At 56.7% G+C, this 10,680-nt stretch overlaps 1 protein-coding gene across 2 annotated transcripts in view; it reads right to left on the minus strand.

Moving 5' to 3' along the window:
* RASGEF1A (RasGEF domain family member 1A) overlaps window positions 1-10,051 on the minus strand; it is a 79,713-nt gene extending 69,662 nt beyond the window's left edge. For both annotated transcript variants that reach the window (XM_066243698.1, XM_066243696.1), the window contains exon 1: window positions 9,756-10,051. The gene's annotated coding sequence lies outside the window, so the exon portion shown is untranslated. The remainder of the gene's footprint in view (window positions 1-9,755) is intronic.
* Between the last annotated feature and the right edge of the window lie 629 nt (window positions 10,052-10,680).

Genomic DNA, 10,680 nt, shown 5'->3' on the forward strand with positions numbered 1-10,680 from the left:
CTTCTACAGGACGGGACTGAGACCCTCATCTTAAACTCATTTTGTGCTGTATTTACGTGAGGGAGAGAGAGCTGGGAACAGGTTCCAAATCTCACTCTGTAGCCTCCTAGCCACACGACTGTGAGTTAGAAAGAAGTGACTTTCTGTAATCCCCAACGAGTCAGCCGCTGTTCTCCGGCTCTCAGTGTGGCCCCGGGTCCTCCAGCACCCAGAACCTCCAGGTTCTGGGCAGCAGCATGTGCACCAGAGCATTCCGTGGAAAATGCTGCTGAGGCTGCTGATCTGTGAAAACTTGGGCTGACCCTTCCCAGCTTTGGAGTCTGGTATGCCCACCAATGTCCCCGTGCCAGCAGGCTGCATTTATACAGGCCCCTGGGGCCACAATGACTGGCTCCTATTCTCCCAAGCCACTGGCCTAGTGCAGCCACTAAGGCCTTCTGCCCAAAGCTGCTCAGGACTGGGGGCTGGCAGCTGAGGAACTGTTAGATACATGTTTACCACAGCCCTGCAAACTTGTGTGTACCCAGTCAGAATGGTGCAAGTGGGTGGGTTTTTAATTTTGAACAAATTGAGTTGAAAAGCAGAACTGGTCCCCACTAGCCCCTGGAGGGCCCCCTGTACCTCATGGACTCTAGTGCCAGCAGCTCCCGGCTTCTGCCCCGAGGCAGGGAGCACCCTTGGGAGTTTAGGGCCCTCCCTGGAAGAAGGTGCACCCTTTGGAGCACAAAGAAAGGAAAGTCCAACATGTGTGACTGGGAAGGCAAGGACAGGACACAGAGGGAAGGTGGGGTTGAGGAGGGCAGCTCCGTTTGAACCAGCCAATAGTGCGGACAGCAGAATTGCTGAGGGGCCCGGCAGGTGTGGACCAGGCACTGGACCTGGTACTCTCATGGGCCAGGCCCACAGTCCCTCTTTGAGCCAAACACAACCACAATGACTGACTGCCCAAGCGGCTCAGCCTCTTCACACCTCTCTCCAGGTCAGTCCATGTGTTAACACCCCTAAGCCAGGCTGCAAGAAGCCAGGAAAAGCTCATGGGCTCCCTTGCTGCAGGCTTGGCCATGTGGGGACCCCAGGGAGCTAGCCATCACTGAGCATGACAGCTTGGAGTGGGTGATGAGAGAGTGGCTGGGGCTAGACTATGGGCCCCAGACCCCCAGGCCAGGGCTCCTCAACCTGCACTGCCCTCACTGGCCTGAGGCCAGGGACCTTCAAGTGTGGTGGGCTCTGGACAGTCTTCAGTCTCAAGTTCTCCTATCCTTGTCCTTCCCAGCCTTCTGCCACTGAGCCCAGGGCTGACCACCCTCAGTGTCAGTCTGTCCTTCCCTAGAAAGAGTCCCTCCATGCAAAGAACACAGTCCTGGAGCCCAGCAGGGAGCAACACAGTGCAGAAGATGCAGGTACACAGGGATGTGCCCGGGAAGGTGACCTGACAGCCAAGCAGCCAGGGTTGCATGAGCCAGGACAACGGCACTGCAGGCAGAAGCTGGCTAGCAGGAGGCTGTGAAAAAGCAACAATGTCCTGCCTGAGGGAGGCAATAGTGCAACCTGGATGCTGCTGCTGGGGCCCACCCATTGCTAGGTCCCCTACTGGCCTGGGATACCTGTCCCCCAGGGCTGCTGGCATGTTGCCCAGTTCACACCTCTAACCTTCTCCAGAGGTCTGCAGCGGTCAGCAACTAGCAGCTGACCAGTAAAGAGGACCAGAGCCCAACTCCCCGCCTTAGTGACACACATTTGTGGTTCAGTCCACGTTCAGAGTTAACCATGGGGTTAGGCTGAGGTGAGACTTGGCGGAAATTGCACCTTTGTCTGACATTGTCCCCTTTCCAACTACACTTGCTCACCCCCTTCAGGTGTCTCCTGAGAGCACACCCCCTGCGCCTCTTGCTTCTGAATCCCCAACTTGGGCTCCGTGTCTGCGGAACTTGACCTCAGCCGGCCATTAAAAGGCATGGATGAGATGAGTGAGCACCCCAATACATGGGATATGCTGGTTACCACCATCACAAGTCCCCTGTGCTTGGACAGGAAGGGCATCCCAACAACTGCAGGTGGTGGAGAAACTGGGAGTCCTGCCCACGCTGAAATCTCAGGTGTAAATGTGAGTTCAGGGAAGCATGGCGGGGGGCAGGCGAGGTCACAGTGAAAGATGGGGAAAGGCTCAGGTAAAAGCCTCTAAAGAAGTACATTACCCACTCTGCAAAGTGCTCCCCTCACAGAGGGAAAGCCTGCCTCTGCCCTTCCCTTCAGACCCAGGAGGCTCATCATCAGTGAAACCGTTATGATGCCAGCATAAAAATAATGTCTAGGCCTGACCAGGTGGTGGTGCAGTGGATAGAGCGTCGAACTGGGATGCTGAGGACCCAGTTCGAGACCCCGTGGTGCCAGCTTGAACGTGGGCTCATCTGGTTTGAGCAAAAAGCTCACCAACTTGGACCCAAGGTTGCTGGCTCGAGCAAGGGGTTACTCGGTCTGCTGAAAGCCCACGGTCAAGGCACATATAAGAAAGCAATCAATGAACAACTATGTGTCACAATGCACAACAAAAAACTAATGATTGATGCTTCTCATCTCTCTGTTCCTGTCTGTCTGTCCCTGTCTATCTCTCTCTCTCTCTGACTCTCTCTCTGTCTCTGTTAAAAAAAAAAAAAGAATATATTAAAAATAATGTCTAGGACATTAAATTAAGTCACACCATATTGAAACACTCAGCAAAACCTTTGCACATGCACACACACATGCACACACACATGCACACACACATGCACACACGTGCGACAGCATACAATATACTGAGCATGAACAAGGTGGCACGAAGGCTCTGCCACACCGCCTGCTGCTCTTTCTTCTCTCCACACTGCACCCTTGAGCTCCTCCTGGCATAAGTCACTTGATGCAGATCCTCCCCTTTTCTTCTTCTAACAGGGTCCCCAGGCTCCTCACTTACAGTAGCTCTTCAGGCCCAAACTCTGGACATGCCTGGAGTCCTTCCCTCCAAGGCTATGAATGGCTGTGACCTGGGGCCACATCTTGGTGGCCACCTTGGCCAGACAGCATGCTTTAAAACTCCTGGTCTCTGCAAGATCCTGGGCAGGGCAACTCCCCCAGACCCAACCAAGTCAAACAGCAAGCAGAAAAGCCAGGGGATTCCACACCTCCCTAGGGTACAACTTAGTCTTCAGGAGGCCTGGCCACTGCTCCCTTCCTCTAACCCCTGCCCAAGGCACCCACTTTATAGCCCATTTCCCACTACCAAGGCCAAGGAGGGGGCACCTGGAACAAAGTTCTCAAAGAACTGGACTCTCCGGACAGGACCAACTGGTGACGTATTTGCTGTGCCACTATGCCTGTGTCCCACAAGTACCTCTCATTGTATTTTTGCCATTTAATTCCATTGTCATCTCATACCCATCATGATTTATTCTTTGATGCAGTAAATACTTATATGTGTTTTAAATTTTCCAAATATTAGATGATTTAAAGCTGTGTTTGTTATTAATTTCTATCACAACTACATGAAGGGCAGAAAGCATGGTCAGAATCCCAGTGCGTGTGTGCAGGCGATTAGGAAAGCTCTCCCATCACTGACCGCGGTGTTCTGCCTGGGTGCAGGAGCTCATCTGCCCCTGGGGCCATGGCACATGTGCTGTGGGCAGTTCCCCAGGTCCTGCCCTGTGTGGAATGCCCACTTGTGAAAGCAGTTCTAACTGCTCTGGCCCGTCCCAGAGGAGCAGCTCACACCCTGGACATCCCTGGTGTCATCACTCCCTCCTTAGTCCTTGAGAATCCTCACTTTGCTGACCAAGCAGTGACCCAGGGTACCAGCACCCAACAGTCCCCCACTGCAGCCAGTACCCACAGAGTCACATCAACCACACTCACCTAGATGGGGGGTGAGTTGGGTCCCCAGGCTAGAGGAGTGAGGGTCACAGGGCCTAGGAGGTAAGGCCAAGCAAGAAAGGCCCTGGCCTGCCATGGGCACTTAGATAGTACATGAGCTCTCCCAGTGGGCAGCCTAAATGTTCTCCTGCTAATGGCCCCACCCACCCAGCAGGGGTCACCCACCACTAACAACAACAAAAATGAAGTGAATCACTGACACAGCCAGCTCTGAGTAACTCATGAAGGCCATGGAGGCTCCACTAGGAAGATCACAAGCTTCTTCTACTTCTACATGAGCCTCCAACTCCACCAGCCCTAACGTCCTAACCTCCTCTGGTCCACACACCCAGCTTCCTGAGGGCAGACACCTGGGGCCCAGCAACCAGGGCCAACCCTTCACACCCAGCCAGCTCTCACCATGCTGTCTGTTACCTCACTGAATCATGACCATATCCTCAGAGGAGACACGAAACCTGGAATCTGGAGAGGGCTTGTGCAGAGTTCATGGCAGGGCTGGGGCACAGAATCTCTCTTCAGGGAAGTCTCAAGCAGAAATCTGGGCTCATGAGCTGGATTTCTACAGTGACAAAGTGGGACCTCTCACCCCTAGGAAATGCCCAGGACCATGGCTGGGCACAACCCCCTATACCTCAAGTCAGAGGCCCCCCTGGGCCTGCCTGGTGACCCAGAGGCTGAGATCCAGACCATACCCAGGTAGAACTGAGGCTTCATGACATTTACATCAGGAGAGTCTGGATACCAGGGTCTCAGAGCCACAGAGCAAACCGTGTCAGGAGAGGGGCCCACACAGTGAGCAGCCTGAGTGGGGTGGGCAACAGGCTCTGCTAATAAACCCATCAGAATGCGTGTCCTCTCCCAGCCCCCTCAGCTTCGGGGTGAGCCAGACTCCTCCACGCAAGAGACTCTTTGTTAACAGAGTTGCCACAGCAACCAGATCCAGGGAGGACTCTCTTCAAGTTAGAGTCTGCGGGTGACACTTGGATAGATGGAAGTGGTGGGGACAACAGGCAGGAGGAGCCTGGCCTCCAGCCCCACCCCCACTACTAATCCTTCCGAAACAGGTCTGGGACCCCAGAGGCCTTCTCCTTGCCTGTCCCAGAGCTGGTGGGTCTGCTCCCTTCTCCTCTCCCTGAATGGGGATCGCAACTGGAATCCAGGCCAGGCACCCACCCACCTGGCGCAGGCTCCCACACCCAAGTCTGTGCCTCCACCGCACCACACACAACTGCTCACAGACCTTTACACACATATCCCACCAATGTTTGCTGAGCCTACCAGTGCGGCCACCATGTCCGAGCTCAGTGTTTAACCGGAGACTATAGCCAGGTGTAGACGTGACTCCAAGGAGTCACAGATGGGAAATCATTCGGGGGAGCACACAGCAGAGGCCCAGGCCACCTGGCACAGCATGCCCATACTGAAAGCACCCCCAGGAAGGCTGGGGCCGACTCGGTGGGCAGAGGGGCACCTGCATGGAAACAGAAGCCTCTGAGCATCTTTACAAAGAGAAGGCTAAAAAGGTCGCCTGGCAGTGGTGTGAGAAGGGACTTCAGGAGAAGGAGGCTGCTGCAGCTGTCCAGGCCAGGGAAGGCAGTGGTAGGCAGGGACAGGTAGAGGCAGTAGAGGAGAGATCTGGGATGGTGGGCCAGACTGCCTGATAATTCAGTCCATGCAAGGGGGGTCTGGCAGAGGCACGTGGGAGACCCCAGCTGTCCTACTTGCTCAGATGGGGGTGTAAAGGACAGCAGAGGTTTGGGGCGTGATGACTGTGCACAAGCTGCCCATGGTCACCTGGGAGGCATCCAGCATGCACCAGCTTGATTGTCGACAGAGCCCAGAGGTCAGGAGGGGCTAAAACGAGTTGGAAAGGGATCAGCACCAAGGAGAGAACAGAAGCTGTGGTTGGAGAAGAGAGGCTGCAGATCCAGGTCCTGAGGAACCGGAACACTGAGTGCCCAGGAGAGGATAGGGAGCCTGCAGGGAGGCCTGTAGGAAGGCCGGCAGACATGGAGGCCCAGGGCTGAGCCTGCAGAGCCCAGGTGACCAACGCCTGAGGGCAGAGGCAGTGAACACCTACAGATGTCCACAGGCCTCTGAAGACCAGTTCCCTGGAGTGAAGGGAACACTCCAGATTGGAGTGGGAAGTAAGGATGTGGAGTGAGCAGAGAACATGGCTTTAAAGTCCACCTGTGCACGGGAGAGGACAGGAGGGCGGAAAACAGCTGAAGAGGCAGACAACTGAGGTTTGTTGTGTTTAAGGTGGGAGAAGCTCTATGCAAGTAACTTCACCTGTCAGCTAGGGCAGCAACACCTCACCTATGAGGAGGGGGTTCGAGAGCTGGACAAACAGAACGAAGTGCCCCGAGTGCCCAACACTGTGCCCCATGGGGCTGGCTCCCTGACTCGGGGGATTCTCCATGTGTATCCCACAGAAGAAATGGGATGCTCTCCTCTGGAGAGTTAGGGAGACTCACAGAGACCCAGCTGTGGGCCCCTCCTCCTAAGCTGGTGGTTGTAAACTGCTCCCGAAACTCACCATCCACCACAGAGAACCCCACAGTCTGCTCAAAGGGGAGACAGCGGGATCTGAGCGCCTGCCACAGTACTGGGCAGCAGAGGCTCGGTCTGTCTCTCCGTGTGGGTGGTCATGGTGGGGACAGGAACAAAAGGCTCTTCTTCTCTTGTGCTGTCTACATCCTGGAAGCTACACTGACGCTGAGGAGCTGCCTGCCTGTCAAATAAGTGAGGCAGGACCACTGACTGTTATCCTGAATCATGCTAAAACATACCTATGTGTTTCTTAGGAAATATGGTTCTTTTGCAGATGAGAGCATTCAGAAACCTGAGGCCATCACACTGCCCACCCTCAGACAGGGACAGCAAGGGGACAGACAGCACTCACACCTCCACCCACTCCTGGCCCTGGTAGGCATCAGGATAGATGCTAACACTATCACACTTTTGGTGACACCTCTCACAAGCCTTTCTTTTCAGGGCCTAAGGCTCATCCCAGGAAGCCCACTCCCAAGGCCCTTCTTGCCCTAGGAAGCCTGCTCTTCCACCCTGGCCCTGGCCCTCCTTAACTCTGAGAAGGCCAGGATATTGTAGGGGGTTTCCCTTCCGTGGCTCCAGCCACACCATTGCCAGGTTGACCTCTGCTGACCTTCCCAAGTCCAGCTCCAGGTTTGTTAGAACGGCACTTCCTGGTGTCCACAGTGCAGGGGTGTTCTGAATGGATCTGTAGAGGCCAGCCCCCTCTGGGTCAGGCCAGTGCATCCTTTACATTCAGTCCCTGACACACACCCATGTATACACAGCCCTCTGTGTCCAGAAAGGGGTGAGAAGGGCATGCACTCTTAAAAGAGGGCAGAATGTCCTCCTCAGACCCCCTCAGGTCAGGGGGTCCTGACATGTGACTAATGGGTGTCAGAGGCCCTCCCCCCATGGCAGTTTCCCTGCCAGTGCCGCCTGGGAAACATGTTCCTAAGTAAACACTCATCAGATGGAGGTGGGCACCCGAGGGCAGAGGAACAAGCGGCAGCTTGGAGTGGGTAGGAGGCACCCAAGGCAGATCTCAGCACTACGAAAACCAGCCCCAGCAACCAGGGCTGCAGCAGGTGGCCTCAGGGGGTTAGACAGAAGGGGAAGGAGTCCCAGCAGGGCAGAGGAAAATGGGCCAGGGCTGGGGGCCACGTTGAGTCACCATCACCTGCATCTCTGTCCCTTCCACCATGTCCCTGGGACTTTCTCCCAGCAGGCCTTATGGGGAACTAGGGGCCCTGTCTGGGGGAGGGTCATGCACCTATACCAGCCATGCCCCCTTCCAGCACCCCAGGGCAATGACTAGACCTTAAAGGCCCAGGTTCTGGCCCTGCACCTTCACTTGACATATTTGATAAATTTGGGTTCTGTGATACATGTGGCTTGAGAATAGGGTTCTGTGGCAAAATACCAGCAGTCAACCAAAGTTATCATAAGCCTGCTCATTCTACTCATGATTGTACAGGGAGAGACAGGTGTGCTCAGTGGCTCTGGGGTCACACCTGAGCATCTGGCCTCAGTGAGCTCTGCCCTGGATGGCCAGGGGACAGAGAAGTGGGTCTGTTCCTCAACTAGGGGGTGGGCTACTTGTGCTAGGGACACCCTCCCCAGTCAGCCTGAGCCCACCAGCCACCAGCCTTGCTCAGGCCTGCCCAGTACAAATGCTGATGGTCTGGGCATTTCTCCCTCCTCCTCCTCTGCTTGCAGTTGCTAAGTTACATTTTAAAAAAATCCCTCTGCTCTGTGTGAACTGTTCCATTTCCATGACTTTCCAGGTGGAAGGGAGACATCAGGCTGGCAGTTCTAGACAAACAAACTTGCCGGCTGACTTTCAGGCACCATGGCAGGCATACACAGGGACACCAGCTTGTGCTCCCAAACCCTGGGGCCATCTGCAAGAGTACACAGCTGCCCTGGGAATGTCCCTATGTGGGTTTGAACTGCTCCCTCCCTTCTCAGGAGCCTGTGGGTTCTGCTGCCACCTTTGATCAGGTTCTCTCAGAGAGTATAACCCACATCTCTCAGAGCAATAAAAGGCTGGAGAGACAGAGAGCCCACCTACGTGCCCCAAGCCAAAGCTCCCCCACTTCCTCCCACTCAGGATCCTCCTCCTCTTATTCTGGGCTGGGGTTCTGAAGTTCTACCACAAAGTGTCCCTGTATGTAATAGAGGGAAATTCCCTTATAAGTCACTGAAACCACAGTATCATTCTACAGATGGGGAAACTGAGTGTTGGAGGGGCGTGCAGATGTCAAGACCTGTGGCATCCCTGGTTCTCTGCTTGTGACAGGAGCTGCGGCTGGCTCTCTAGGCCTCCTCTCTAGGCAGGGAAGAGCCTAGACCCAGATGAGGCTGGGCTGGGCAAGGCTCCAGAGGGAGTTGGGAGACCCCTGAGGGGCAGAACAGGCCACTGCCTCTGTGAGGCTGCCCTGCATGCCAACCTGACTGTCCTGAGCTCCTCTAGCAGGCAGCCACCTGGACCCTTCCCTTATACCAAAGGGTGGGAGAAGGACAACAGCGGTGGGGAGGGTGACACAAGTGGGACTACCAGCTCTGAGATGGGAAGGAGTGAGCCCCAGCCAGCACCACATCTTAGCTCTCAAGCCGCCCCCAGTGGGCAGGCAGCATCCTTGTGAATATCCACTGGCTTCTGCCCTCAGAAGCAAACAGAGATGCCGGGAACGACCCGCTGCGTGTTCCCTAGACAGCAGGTGCCTCCTCCCCCATAACACACACCACCATCACCAGCTGCACCTGCCCCAGCCCCTGATCCTGCAAGGCCTGGGGCAAAGATAGCACGGTCCTTCAAATGACCCTGCCCGTGGTACACGGGGCGCCATTCTCGCCCTGGCCCATGCCATCTCCCCTCAAATGCTGAGCTCATCCCCAATTCCTCCCGAAACAGCAAGGGAGCGAGATGCCATCGCGGGCCCCAGAAGGCAGACAAGCAAAGGGAAACTTCCAACTGCGTAGCCCCGATCTCCACAGGCTCCCCAGCCCCCCTTCCACGCCAGGGCCGGGACAGCGGACCAACGGGCCGGTGCCTACGACCGCCCGCCGTGTGCGCCCCCGCCACGCGCGGCCCCGCCACACCCAGGCCGAGACCTCCGGTGCTCCGTCCAGACGGAGGGGGAGTTCTCAGCAATTCCGCGCGGGGCTTCCGCCCACCCTCCTCCACGCGCGCCTGCCGAACTGCGCCGGGAACCCGCGCCCGGCCCCACGACGGCCGCGCCCGGGAGATGCACCAGAGGGGACGGCCCGCGGAAGCAGAGGGACCGCGAGCCCGAGGCCGGGCGGCCGCTGCCTACCTGGGTCCGGGCCCACGAAGCTCCTGCACGACCCTCTCGCCGCGATCGGGCCCGGAGCAGCGCGCTGCCGGCGCTGGCGGCTCATGCTCCGCGCCCGGGCACCCGCCCACCCGCCGCCCCCGCGCGGCGCCGGCTGCGGGCAGAGCGGCTCCCTCCGCAGCTGGCGCCGGGAGCGCGGGCGGGCGAGCGAGCGCGGAGCGAGTTGCGGAACCGGCCTTGAGCCCGAGAGAAGCCAGGGCGGGGGCCGGTGTGAGAGCTCGGAGCAGGCGGGCGCGTGGAGAGGGGCGCAGGACAAGGTGCCGTGGCGGAGAGAGAGCAGCGAGGCCGGTCGCTGGGCGGAGTCAGGGCGGAGGTCGGAGGGGAAGGGCGCAGGGAGAGGGCGGCCGGCTTTCGTTTTTAGGAGGATAAGACAACACAGCCCAAAAGGTAATGTGGCCACCTCCTTCCTGTAAAAGGTGCTTTGGGGACTCCCGCGAGTTGCCAAAATTTGTATCAGTGGCATCTGACAGTAAAAGCGCTTCCGTGGGCACATCCTGGTCCCTTTGGTTAGTTCCTTTGACCATCACAACCACCCAGTAAGTTTGGTGTTGGTTTTGTACCCACTGGACAGGTAAGAAAACTGATGATTGGGGAAGTGAAGTGATCCTAAAGGATCACAGAGCTGGTAAGTCTCAGAGCAAGGGTCCAAAATCATTTGCGAGATTCCATAGTCCCCATTCTTCAAAAACAGTAACAGGAGGCCTTCTGACCCCCCAGTGGAACCTCCTGTGTCTATGAAGCGACAACCCTAAGGGGTCAGGAGTGACCTTTGCAGGCAGCCCAGACTCAGGTGACTGTGAAAGGGATCCGGGGGCAGGAAGCCTATGGGGTAGAGGTCTCCGGGTAGAAGATTGGAGAGGTGCCCTGTAGCACCCCTTGGAGAGAC

Source organism: Saccopteryx bilineata, chromosome 9 (assembly GCF_036850765.1).
Source record: "Saccopteryx bilineata isolate mSacBil1 chromosome 9, mSacBil1_pri_phased_curated, whole genome shotgun sequence".
In the NCBI taxonomy this organism is placed as follows: domain Eukaryota; kingdom Metazoa; phylum Chordata; class Mammalia; order Chiroptera; family Emballonuridae; genus Saccopteryx; species Saccopteryx bilineata.